The following is an 11466-nucleotide window of genomic DNA, read 5'->3' on the forward strand; positions in this document are numbered from 1 at the left end:
CTCCAGCATCTGTGAGACCCACCAGAGACCAGGAGCTACTGGCTTTCTCCTCTCAACTCTAGAAGCGATGCCACGGGAGGATCACTGGCTGCAGGTCCCTCCCATCGCGCCGGACGCTCCCCGCCAGGACCAGATTCACGCGTGGCCATCCCCACAGGCCCTGTCGTCTACACGAGGCTGAGACCCAGCAGCTCCTTGTTCTCCAATCTCTCCCATCCCTGGGTTCTCCTCCCCCATCCCGTCCTGTGTGAACCGCTGAGCTCACAGCTCATATCTGCTCCACTCCCTCCGCGTCTCCAGCTGGAGGAGAAAACCCCACGGCCGGGGATGCTTCCGCGGTTCCGCCCGGGGCTCCCACCCGCGCTGCAAGGCTGCGAGTTCCCCTCATCAAGCCAGGGCCTTTTCCCGCTGCTGGCGCCAGCGAACTTCCTTAGATTCTCCACGACACGTGGCTCTGCGTGTCTCCATCTCTGAGGCAGCTGCATTCTCTGAAAGCTGACGCCTGACCTTGGCATGTCCTCAGCACTGCTCAGGCGCAGGCAGCCGCTGTGCCCTGAGAATATCTTCCAGGCGATCCGGCTTGAGTCCAGCTCAACAAGTGGAAGTCCAGGGACCTCCCGATCTGTGAGCAGGAGGAGGCTGGGAGCGCCTGGGAAGGTGTCTGGGAGCGTGCAGGGAGGCGCCTGCGAATCTGTGGGGAGGCGTCTGGGAATCTGTGGGGAGGTAGCTGGGACCCTGGGAGCGCACGGCGAGGCGCCTGGGAGTCTGTGGGGAGGCGCCTGGGAGCCTGTGGGGAGGCGTCTGGGAATCTGTGGGGAGGCGCCTGGGAGTCTGTGGGGAGGCGCCTGGGAGCGTGTGGGGAGGCGTCTGGGAGCCTGTGGGGAGGCGCCTGGGAGTCTGTGGGGAGGCGCCTGGGAGTCTGTGGGGAGGCGCCTGGGAGCGTGTGGGGAGGCGTCTGGGAATCTGTGGGGAGGCGCCTGGGAGCCTGTGGGGAGGCGCCTGGGAGCCTGTGGGGAGGCGCCTGGGAGCCTGTGGGGAGGCGCCTGGGAGCGTGTGGGGAGGCGCCTGGGAGTCTGTGGGGAGGCGCCTGGGAGCCTGTGGGGAGGCGCCTGGGAGCCTGTGGGGAGGCGCCTGGGAGCGTGTGGGGAGGCGCCTGGGAGCGTGTGGGGAGGCGTCTGGGAGCCTGTGGGGAGGCGTCTGGGAGCCTGTGGGGAGGCGCCTGGGAGCCTGTGGGGAGGCGCCTGGGAGCGTGTGGGGAGGCGCCTGGGAGCCTGTGGGGAGGCGCCTGGGAGCCTGTGGGGAGGCGCCTGGGAGTCTGTGGGGAGGCGCCTGGGAGCGTGTGGGGAGGCGCCTGGGAGCCTGTGGGGGAGGCGCCTGGGAGCGTGTGGGGAGGCGTCTGGGAGCGTGTGGGGAGGGGCCTGGCAGCCTGTGGGGAGGCGTCTGGGAGCCTGTGGGGAGGCGTCTGGAGTGCCTGGGGAAGTGTTTAGGAGTATGTCGGCGGTGCCTGGAAGTGTTTGTCTGGGGTGGTGATTTGTTGTGCATTCTTGCAGAGCCCAGCCCAAGCATGGACACAGCCCCTTTTCTTTGGGCTCCATACTTGAGGATTTCTCTCGCAAGAGCTCAGAGTGAGGGGTTCATTTTCATAATATCTGGGACAGTGGATGTGCCCATTTCCACAGCTCAGCCCCGCTGCTCCTGAAGACCCAGTCCGTGCTCCCTGCACCCCTCAGTTTTTCCAGAAACTTTGCTTCCTGCTCTCGGCTTAAAGACACCTCGTGCCTCCGCAGGCCCGCCAGCGTGCGCTGATGAGCAAGGGACACACACCCAGGTGCAGCTGATCTGAGCCATTAGAGGAATTAAAACGCCAGCCTCCCCATCACCTTCACCTGGCAGTTCTTCCAGGACGATGGAAAAACTACTTTTCCTGCTCATCCCCTCTCTTTCCTCACCTTTAAATGGCCAAAATAGCTGCAGTTTAGGTTAAAATCATTTTGTTGTTATTACATAACGAGCAAGCAAAGTTCAGCTCAGGAGTTTTGACAAGCCCTTTCCTAACTTTATTAAAGGTTAACCGTCTCAAATTTACAGTAAGATATAGACTTATTTTATAAATTATGTCCATCAAAGCTATAAAATTGATATCTGAGATATTAAAAGAAAAAAGCTGGAAACTTCATTTGTCCCTTTACCGTGCCAATTGAGTTCTGCGAGAGCCACTGGAAGCTCGCCGTGACACAGCCACAGTCCACCAGCCTGTGCTTCCTGCAGGCCATGCTCTGCTCCAGGATCTGGGTGGGCCCCAGCAGAGAGGAAAATTGGAAACTGTCTCTTTACTGGGTTCCATTGGTGTCACTGTGCTCACAGTATCTGCTGAGGCCTCGCCATGCCCAAGCACACTGCTGAGCATAGAACACAGAGGTGTGAGGGGCCACACCTTCCACACCCACTCAGCACCTGCCTGCTGCCTGCTGCTTGCCTGCTACATGCTGGGCCTCCTCACGAGGGCAGGGGGCCGACAGAGGAAGTGCAGCCCCACATCATCCATCCCAGACAAGGGTCGTGGCAGTGCTGTGGGGGCGGGGGGGGGGCGGCGGTTGCATACCATCCTGACCTTGTTGGATCAGAGGAATAAACAGATGAGCAAGAAATCAGCAGGTGAATGGAGGGAGGTACAAGCCGCCGGGAAGAGCCCCTGTGGTCTCAGGCCTGAGGCCCTGGGGCTGGAAAGCAGGTGTTGGGTCCCAAAGGCCTTGGAGCAGAGTCCAGGCTTTGCAGGACTGAGCAGGTGGGGAGGGGGGAAACCGATCATCACCGCTGCAGCACTCTCTGGGAGAGCAAGTGGCTACCTGCGCTCCGAAAGTAGGGAGCAAAGTAGGTGGATCTGAGAACTATTGGAAGGCAGAGTCAAGTCCCTGGGATTTAGAGTGTGATGGGACTGGGCTGAGAGACAGGGAGGACCCAGGAAGACTGAGAATCTCCCTCTGTCCTTAAACCTGTGCACTCTGGGGACATCTAAAAAGTTTCTGACTCAGCGCCTAGGACCGTGGGCCCCCCATCTTAGAAAGTGGAAGGAATGTTCATCTACCTTTAAGCAAAGGCTTGTGTTTTTAAGTGAAATCATCTCAGATCCAGGAGAGAGGGCTGGAAGACAGTGTGCAGAGGACTTGGGTGAACTCCTGGGTCTCTGGTGTCTTTCCCAGTAATGTCTGCTGTGTCTGCAGAGCAGGAGTTTCTGCCGCTTCTCCTGATCCCAACCCCTTGCGTCCCGCGAATCATTTCTATTCTGAATCCCACCTGTGCCCTTCACCCCAGAGCCTGTGTGGAGAAACAAGGGTGTCAAAAATGAATGAGACAGGACAAGGGGCAGCCCCTGTCTTATTTTGCTTCTTTGGAACAAGTGAAGAGAAACAACAACCCAAAAAAAAAAAACCATTTCCAGGCGAATGCCCTGGATTATTTTAGCAAACTCCACAGCTTTTGATAAACTTGGGCCGAGCATAAGGAAGCAAAGAGTCGTACATCTTTTTCACATCCTTGCTCCTTTCACAGCAGGCTTTCAGCGGGAGGGGAGGACGCGAGGCCCCAGAGGGGTCCCGGAGAAAGCAGAAGAAAGCGGCGTCGACATTTTCTGAAATGCCAAAGGTCCCATCTCCACTTTAAATCTCTGCAGTTACAAAACAGAGGGGTGAGTCATCACTCCCATGAAGTCAGGGGAGGGGGAGCCATTCAGAAGGCAGTTGTAATTTTTACTTTATCTTTTACTAAATATTGAGGATGGAAACCCCCAGCCTTTCCCACATGCATTTTCTCCAGTGGAGAGCTAGCAGACTGGGCCGTCTCTCTTGCCCTGCTTTTTATCTTCTCTGAGGTCTTTTGAACTTTCCCCTGAGTGGGCTCAAAAGGGATGATTCAGTCTCCAAGAAGCCCAGCAAGTACTTTCAGAAAAGTTAGGGAAACGTTTTCAGCCATTTCAGAAAGTTTAGAGTGGTTTTAGTTATGGAATCTTAACACAGTTCTAAATTTGCTGTGTATTCATTATCTGTTCTTAAACAGATATATTTTCCAAAGTGAATGCCACAATTTTCTGTGAACATATTAATGAATGTTTCAGAAAACAAAATTAATTAGTGGTCTAAAGTATTTGGGAAACCATGGGTTAAATCAAACAGCTTTCTTAGCTGCGCTGTGGGGGGGGGGGGGGGGGACGGTGGGGGGGGGGTTCTACTCCTTTGATAGCCGAATCTGCACCACAAAGCTCTACAAGGGAGGCACATTTCCCAAAGGCAGCAGAGCCTGCAGTGAAGTGCCTGCTGTGCGGGGAGGGCCCGCCCTCCTATTAAGAGGGGCAGGTGGCTGGCGTCAGGGTGAGGGTGAGCCCTTGCCTTCACAGAAGATGTCCACGTGGTGGTTCTGGACTAGCCTCTTCCTTTCTCTGAGCCGCTCCTCTTCCCCTGAAGGAAGTCTTCGTCCCACTTCTCAAGGCTGCCTTGAGCTCAGAGGAGGATGCCTGGCTTGTAAGGTGCTCTCGGCAGCCACGGTTGTCCTTGCTGGAAATGGAGCTTGCACCACACGGTGAGTGGGGCAGACACAGGCTTCCCAGACAAAACTCCCAGGCAGAAAGCAGAGAGTAGGAAGCAGCATCATTGGCCCCGAGAAATGATGGATCTTGCCCTCAGCAGCCCCGCTCCTGCAGCCAGAGGGGAGCGTCCTTCCCCCTTGTTCTCCAGCCCCAGGCTCCTCTCTCCCGAGGCTCGTGTTCTCTGTGGCCGCATCACACGGCGCTGGGCGGCTTTGGCTTTGTCCTGTCCACAGGCCTGAGGACCCAGGGCCACTTTTACACTTCACAGTCACAAGCAGTCCAGGCTTTACTTGCTGACACAAGCCCTTGACAGCTGCGTGGGCTCCTGGTTGGTTTGCTTCAGCCGCCCCCGTGCCAAGGAGCCCACCGGATGGCTTCTGTCCTTGACTCCCTTGCACAGGCATTTGTGAAAAGACCACACTCTTCATCTCATGTCTGCAACGAGACTGAGTCCTTTTTTTTTTTTTTTCCCAACTGAGAAGTCTTGGTTTGTCATTGAAAGACTTTTAAAATTTTATTTCTGATTGTCTGGAATCTAGAAGTGATGAATGAATTCTCCCAACACTTCAAGACCTCACATTACTGGACTCTTTCTATTTTCTGTCACTTCTAGTTGGAAACCAGCGAATTCCATCCTGGCCTCCTTTCTTTCTTATCCCGCTTTGCTAAAGCACAAACTAAACCCAGCACACATGGGAGCAGGCATTTCAACTTTGTTGGGCACCACAGTCATCTGAAGGGTTATTAAAACACAGATTTCTGCAACCCACAATTTCTGACCTGGGGTCTGAAGTGGGCCCAAAACTTTGCATTTTTAATTTTCCAGGTAACACCGATGCTGCTGGTCTGGGGACTACAGTTGAGGTGCCCTGGCCTACGAGCTGTGGGTTTAGGTGGTAGTGTCCTATTTCCAAGCAATTTCAGATGACAGTTTTACCAGGTATTTGCCACGGTGTGGTATGGGTCCAAACACGTTTTCCAGATGAGTGATTTCCCTTCGAGTTGTGTTTCAAGGCCAAGGCCCCTCATGTCTCCTGGTTCCACCATCTTCAAGGGCCTCAAGGTCACTGGGCTCATCTGCTCTGAGCTGCAGAAGGGCACAGGGCATGGGGCTGTGTCTTGGGGGCTTTAGAAGTTGGCCCTAAGAGTGGCACATGTCAAACCTACCATATGTCACGGCCCAAACTCCATCATGCAGCCACACCAGGTTGCAAGGGAAACTTTGGTTCAGACACAGAGCCTGTTACCTGAAGAAAGAAGGGAGAGCTTGGTGAGCACCCGCCTACCTGCTACAGGGCAAGGGAAGGCCAGGCAGCCTTTGAACAGGCCCCACAGTGTAGTAGGAGCTTGCAGCTAGGCTAGGGGTATGCTTTGACACAGGACCAGACGGTCTGGTAGAGAATCAGATGTGTGGTGTGAAAGAAAGGAGGGAGTCAGAAATGAATCCAGCATGTTGGGCTGAACAACAGGAAAGATGCAAGCTCTGCACAAGTGGCTTCTGTGGCTGTTTTGTCCCTCCTACATCTCCAGCCCCAAGTGCCAGAAACCTAGTAGGCCTCATTATATGTCCTGAATGAGGACGAGGGAAGTTCAAATGGAAAGCTGTAGCTTCCACAAGGATGAAGAAGGAAAACAGGAACATCACAACTTGGAAGAAACTTTACCGACACTTTCAAACGAGGCTCCACTTGTCAGGGCAGATCCCAGCTCATTCTCTGGCACAGAGCTGTCCTCATCTGTAATAGTAATTATAAAGAACCTTGTAAGCTGAAAGTCATTCAAAGAAACGTAAATGAATCTTTTCTTGTTAGAATTGTGAACCCCATGATTAGCTGGAACAGTTTTTCCCGGTGGGGAGGAAGTTGACTGGAGTTTCTTTAACCATGGCATCATACATAGGCCGCCCCTCTCAAGTGCCTACTATGAAGAAATGGATGACATGAATCAGAGTTATCTTGTCCTGCCCATATAAACTATAGTCAAGAGACCGGGGGTGGGAGCACTCAGGGCACACACTGCTTGCCCAGGGATTCTGTCTGCTGAATGACTTAATGCTGAATGACTGGCTGTCACCTAAGATCAGTTTTACCTGGTAGCTGCCGAAGTGAACTGCCATGGCTCTAAGGCCAGTGTTACCTGCAACTGTCACTCACCAGTTAGGGCTTGCCAGCTCCCAAAGCCTCACTAGTGCCAATAATTTGTTTTTCAAGATAATATATTTATCTTTCTAATAAAACCCTCAAACTTCTCTTTGTGCATTGGATATATCAAAGACTGCCCCAGTCTGTATGTGTGCCCTAAATTGCAATTCTGATTTTCCAAATAAAACATTTTATTTAGAGGGTTCTCTCTAAATTTTCATTTGACTTTGACATACTTGGTGTCAGAAGTGGGATCCAAAGCACTCACTTGACACATCAACAGCTGCTGAAACTACAACACGCAGCCCCCACACTTAGGGCTCTTTAGCCCTCTGCTTTCCCAGGTCACCTTTCTCCTATGTGAGTCTTTCTTGGATGGAGCTCCCATTTTTATTTTGATTATTTGGTTTTCTTTGGGATTTAAGATATGTCTTTTCCCCTCCTGATTATAAGCCTCCTGTTTATGAGGGATTTTTTTCCCTGTTAAAGGTGGCTTGCCATCCTTCCTGATGAGTATGTACTTTATCTTTAGGTTCATTTGCCCACTTGGATTTTATTTCAGTTTTTGTGCATTTGATATTAAACCAAATCACCTATATAAATTTGCTTACAATATGGACTGTCAAAGTTTAAATACTTGCCAAGATAGTACCTCCGTCCTGGGACTCCAGCATGTTCAAACAGTATGAGGATCATTCAAACAATTTATTTTTCTTAGAATTAAAGTAAAAGATTGTGGCTTTATATAAAATATACAATCTAAATAGAACACATTTCTCAACTGGTATCTTAAGGTTCCAAAATGTTTTCAGAACCCAAAGATTGCCTCACTGCAAACTACGGTCTCCGAGTAAGCTCAGAGTCTTTTCTCTTCAGGGCATTTTCCTCCACTTCCTACACGTCCTCTTTTTTATCCTCCTGTAATCTAAACTTTCTTTTTTTCAAAATTCCTCAGCTATTCTGGCATATTGACTATTTAAGTGAAGACACTTGAAAAACAGCAGTCACACACACAAACATTTTTAGTATTGCAGTGTTTCTCAAAAGCAAAAGAGAAAATTGCCATGTAAAAGTAACCTTCCCTACACTAGAAAGACAATCGTTTTATTTTCAAGGATGAGGAACTGAGACCAAAAACATACTGTAAAACTTTATTAGAATAACTCTTATCTTTTAAATCTCCTCACCTAATTCAGACACATTTTCACAGTTAACTATGCTTTGTCCAATCCAGTATACTGGTAACTGACTCAAACAGCTTTACCAAAAATTTTGTTCACAGCTGATAGGGTTTGGCTGTGTCCCCACCCAAATCTCATCTTGTAGCTCCCATAATTCCCATATGTTGTAGGTGGGACCTAGTGGGAGGTAATTAAATCATGGAGGCAGTTTTCTCCATACTGTTCTTGTGGTAATGAATAAGTCCTACAAGATCTGATGGTTTTACAAGGGGTTTCCCTTTTTGCTTGGCTTTCATTTCCTCATGCCTACCACCATGTAAGATGTGCCTTTCACCTTTCACCATGAGCATGAGGCCTCCCCAGTCACGTGAAACTGTGAGTCAATTAAACCTCTTTTTCTTTATAAATTACCCTGTCTCAGGTATGCCTTTATCATCAGTGTGAAAATCGACTAATACAGTAAACTGGTACCAGGTAGTGGGGCACTGCTGTAAAGATACCGGAAAATGTGGAAGTGACTTTGGAACTGGGTAACAGGCAGAGGTTGGAACAGTTTGGAGGGCTCAGAAGACAGGAAAATGTGGGAAAGTTTGGAACTTCCTAGAGACTTGGAGGGCTAGAAGACAGGAAAATGAGGGAAAATTTGGAACTTCCTAGAGGCTTGTAGAATCACTTTGAGTAAAATGCTGATAATGACATGGATAATAAAATCCAGGCTGAGGTAGTCTCAGATGGAGATGAGGAACTTGTTGAGAACTGGAGTAAAGGTGACTGTTGCTATGTTTTTTGTTTTTTTTGTTGTTTGTCTGTTTTTTACTTTAAGTTCTGGGATACATGTGTAGAGCATGCAGGTTTGTTACATAGGTATACATGTGCCATGGTGGTTTGCTGCACCTATCAATCCATCATCTAGGTTTTAAGCCCCACATGCATTAGCAGGGGTCTCCCTCCCCTTGCCTCCCACCCCAAAAGAGGCTCCAGTTTGTGATGTTCTCCTCCCTGTTTCCATGTGTTCTCATTGTCCAACTCCCACTTACAAGTGAGAACATGCGGTGTTTGGTTTTCTGTTCCTGTGTTAGTTTGCTGAGAATGATCGTTTCCAGCTTCATCCATGTCCCTGCAAAAGATCAGAAATCATTCTTTTTTATGGCTGCATAGTATTCCATGGTGTATATGTGCCACAGTTTCTTTATCCAGTCTATCATTGATGGGCATTTGGGTTAGTTCCATGTCTTTGCTATTGTGAATAGTGCTGCAATAAACGTATGTGTGCATGTGTCTTTATAGTAGAATGATTTATAATCCTTTGGGTATATACCCAGTAATGGCATTGCTGGGTCAAATGGTATTCCTGGTTCTAGATCCTTGAGGAATTGTCACACTGTCTTCCACAATGGTTGAACTAATTTACACTCCCACCAACTGTGTAAAAGTGTTCCTATTTCTCCACATCTTCTCCAGCATCTGTTGTTCCCTGACTTTTTAATGATCGCCATTCTAACTGGCATGAGATGGTATCTCATTGTGGTTTTGATTTGCATTTGTCTAATGACCAGTGATGATGAGCTTTTGTTCATATGTTTGTTGGCCACATAAATGTCTTCTTTTGAGAAGTGTCTGTTCATATCCTTCCCCCACTTTTGTATGGGGTTGTTTTTCTCTTGTAAATTTGCTTAAGTTCCTTGTAGATTCTGGATATTAGCCCTTTGTCAGATGGATAGATTGCAAAAATTTTCTCCTATCCTGTAGGTTGCCTATTTACTATGATGATAGTTTCTTTTGCTGTGCTGAAGCTCTTTAGTTTAATTAGATCCCATTTGTCAATTTCGGCTTTTGTTGCCATTGCTTTTGGTGTTTTAGTCATGAAGTCTTTGTCCATGCCTATGTCCTCGATGGTATTGCCTAGGTTTTCTTCTAGGGTTTTTTATGGTTTTAGGTTTTACATTCAAGTCCTTAATCCATCTTGAGTTAATTTTGTGTAAGGTGTAAGGAAGGGGTTCAGTTTCTGTTTTCTGCATACGGCTAGCCAGTTTTCCCAGCTTTTATTAAATAGGAAATCCTTTCCCCATCGCTTGTTTTTGTCAGGTTTGTTGAAGATTAGAGGGTTTAGATGTGTGGTTTTATTTCTGAGGTCTCTGTTCTGCTCCATTGGTCTATATATCTGTTTTAGTACCAGTACCATGCTGTTTTGGTTACTGTAGCCTTGTAGTATAGTTTGAAGTCAGGTAGCTTGATGCCTCCAGCTTTTTACAATTGTCTTGGTTCCATATGAAATTTAAAGTACTTTTTTTTTCTGACTCTTGCTATGTTTTAGCAAAGAGACCTGTGGCATTTTGCCCCTGCCCTAGAGATCTGTGGAACTTTGAAGATGAGAGTCATGCCCTTAGGTTATCTGCTGGAAGAAATTTCTAAGCAGCAAAGCATTCAAGATGTGACTTGTGTGCTGTTAAAGGCATTCAGCTTTACAAGGGAAACGGAGCATAAAAGTTCAAAAAATTTGCAGACTGATAATGCAATAGGAAAAAAAGAAAACACACTTTCTGGGAGAAATTCAAGCCAGTTGCAGAAATTTGCATAAGTGACAAGGAGCCAAATGTTAATCACCAAGACAATGGGAAAAATGTCTCCAGGACATGTCAGAGGTCTTCACAGCAGCCCCTTCTATCACAAGCCCAGAGGTCTAGGAGTAAAAAATGGTTTCATGGGCCGGGCCCAGGGCACCCCTGCTGTGTGCAGCTTATGGACTTGGTGCCCTGTGTCCCAGCTGCTCTAGCCATGGCTAAAAGGGTCCAAGGCATAGCTTAGGCCATGACTTCAGAGGGTGCAAGCCCCGAGCCTTGGCAGTTTCCACATGGTGTTGAACCTGAGGGTGCACAGAAGTCAAGAATTGAGGTTTGGGAACCTCCACCTCAATTTCAGAGGATGTATGGAAACACCTGGATGTCTAGGCAGAAGTTTGCTGCAGGGGTGGGAGCCCCACGGAGAACCTCTGCTAGGGCAGTGCAGAAGGGAAATGTTGGGTCAGTCCCCACTGGGGCATTGCCTAATGGAGCTGTGAGAAAAGGGACCATCCTCCAGACCCCAGAATGGTAGATCCACCAACACTACCAACAACTTGCACCGTGCTCCTGGAAAAGCCACAAACACTCAATGCCAGCCCATGAAAGCAGCTGGGAGGAAGCCTGTACCCTGCAAAGCCACAGGGGTGGAGCTGCTCAAGGCTGTGGGAGTCCACCTCCTGTATGAGTGTGACCTGGACGTGAGACATGGAGTCAAAGGAGATTATTTCGTAGCTTTAAGATTTGACTGCCCCACTGGATTTCAGACTTGCATGGGGCCTTTAGCCCCTTTGTTTTACCAGTTTCTTCCATTTGGAATGAATGTGTTTATCCAATGCCTGTACTCCTATTGTATCTTGGAAGTAACTAACTTGCTTTTGATTTTACAGGCTCATAGGCAGAAGGGACTTGCCTTGTCTCAGATGAGACTTTGGACTGTGGTCTTTTGAGTTAATACTGAAATGAGTTAAGGTTTTGAGGGACTGTTGGGAAGGCATGATTGGTTT

At 48.9% G+C, this 11466-nt stretch overlaps 1 long non-coding RNA gene across 1 annotated transcript; it reads right to left on the reverse strand.

Annotated features, from left to right (window-relative positions):
* Positions 1–2077: 2077 nt before the first annotated feature.
* Positions 2078–10995, reverse strand: LOC103786342 (uncharacterized). Its single transcript, XR_004672295.3, has 3 exons — positions 8939–10995; positions 6244–6315; positions 2078–5826 (listed from the first exon to the last, which is right to left on the reverse strand). It is a non-coding gene; the product is annotated as an uncharacterized LOC103786342 (long non-coding RNA).
* Positions 10996–11466: the final 471 nt, after the last annotated feature.

The sequence above is a fragment of the Pan paniscus genome, chromosome 5, assembly GCF_029289425.2.
Source record: "Pan paniscus chromosome 5, NHGRI_mPanPan1-v2.0_pri, whole genome shotgun sequence".
Lineage (NCBI taxonomy): Eukaryota > Metazoa > Chordata > Mammalia > Primates > Hominidae > Pan > Pan paniscus.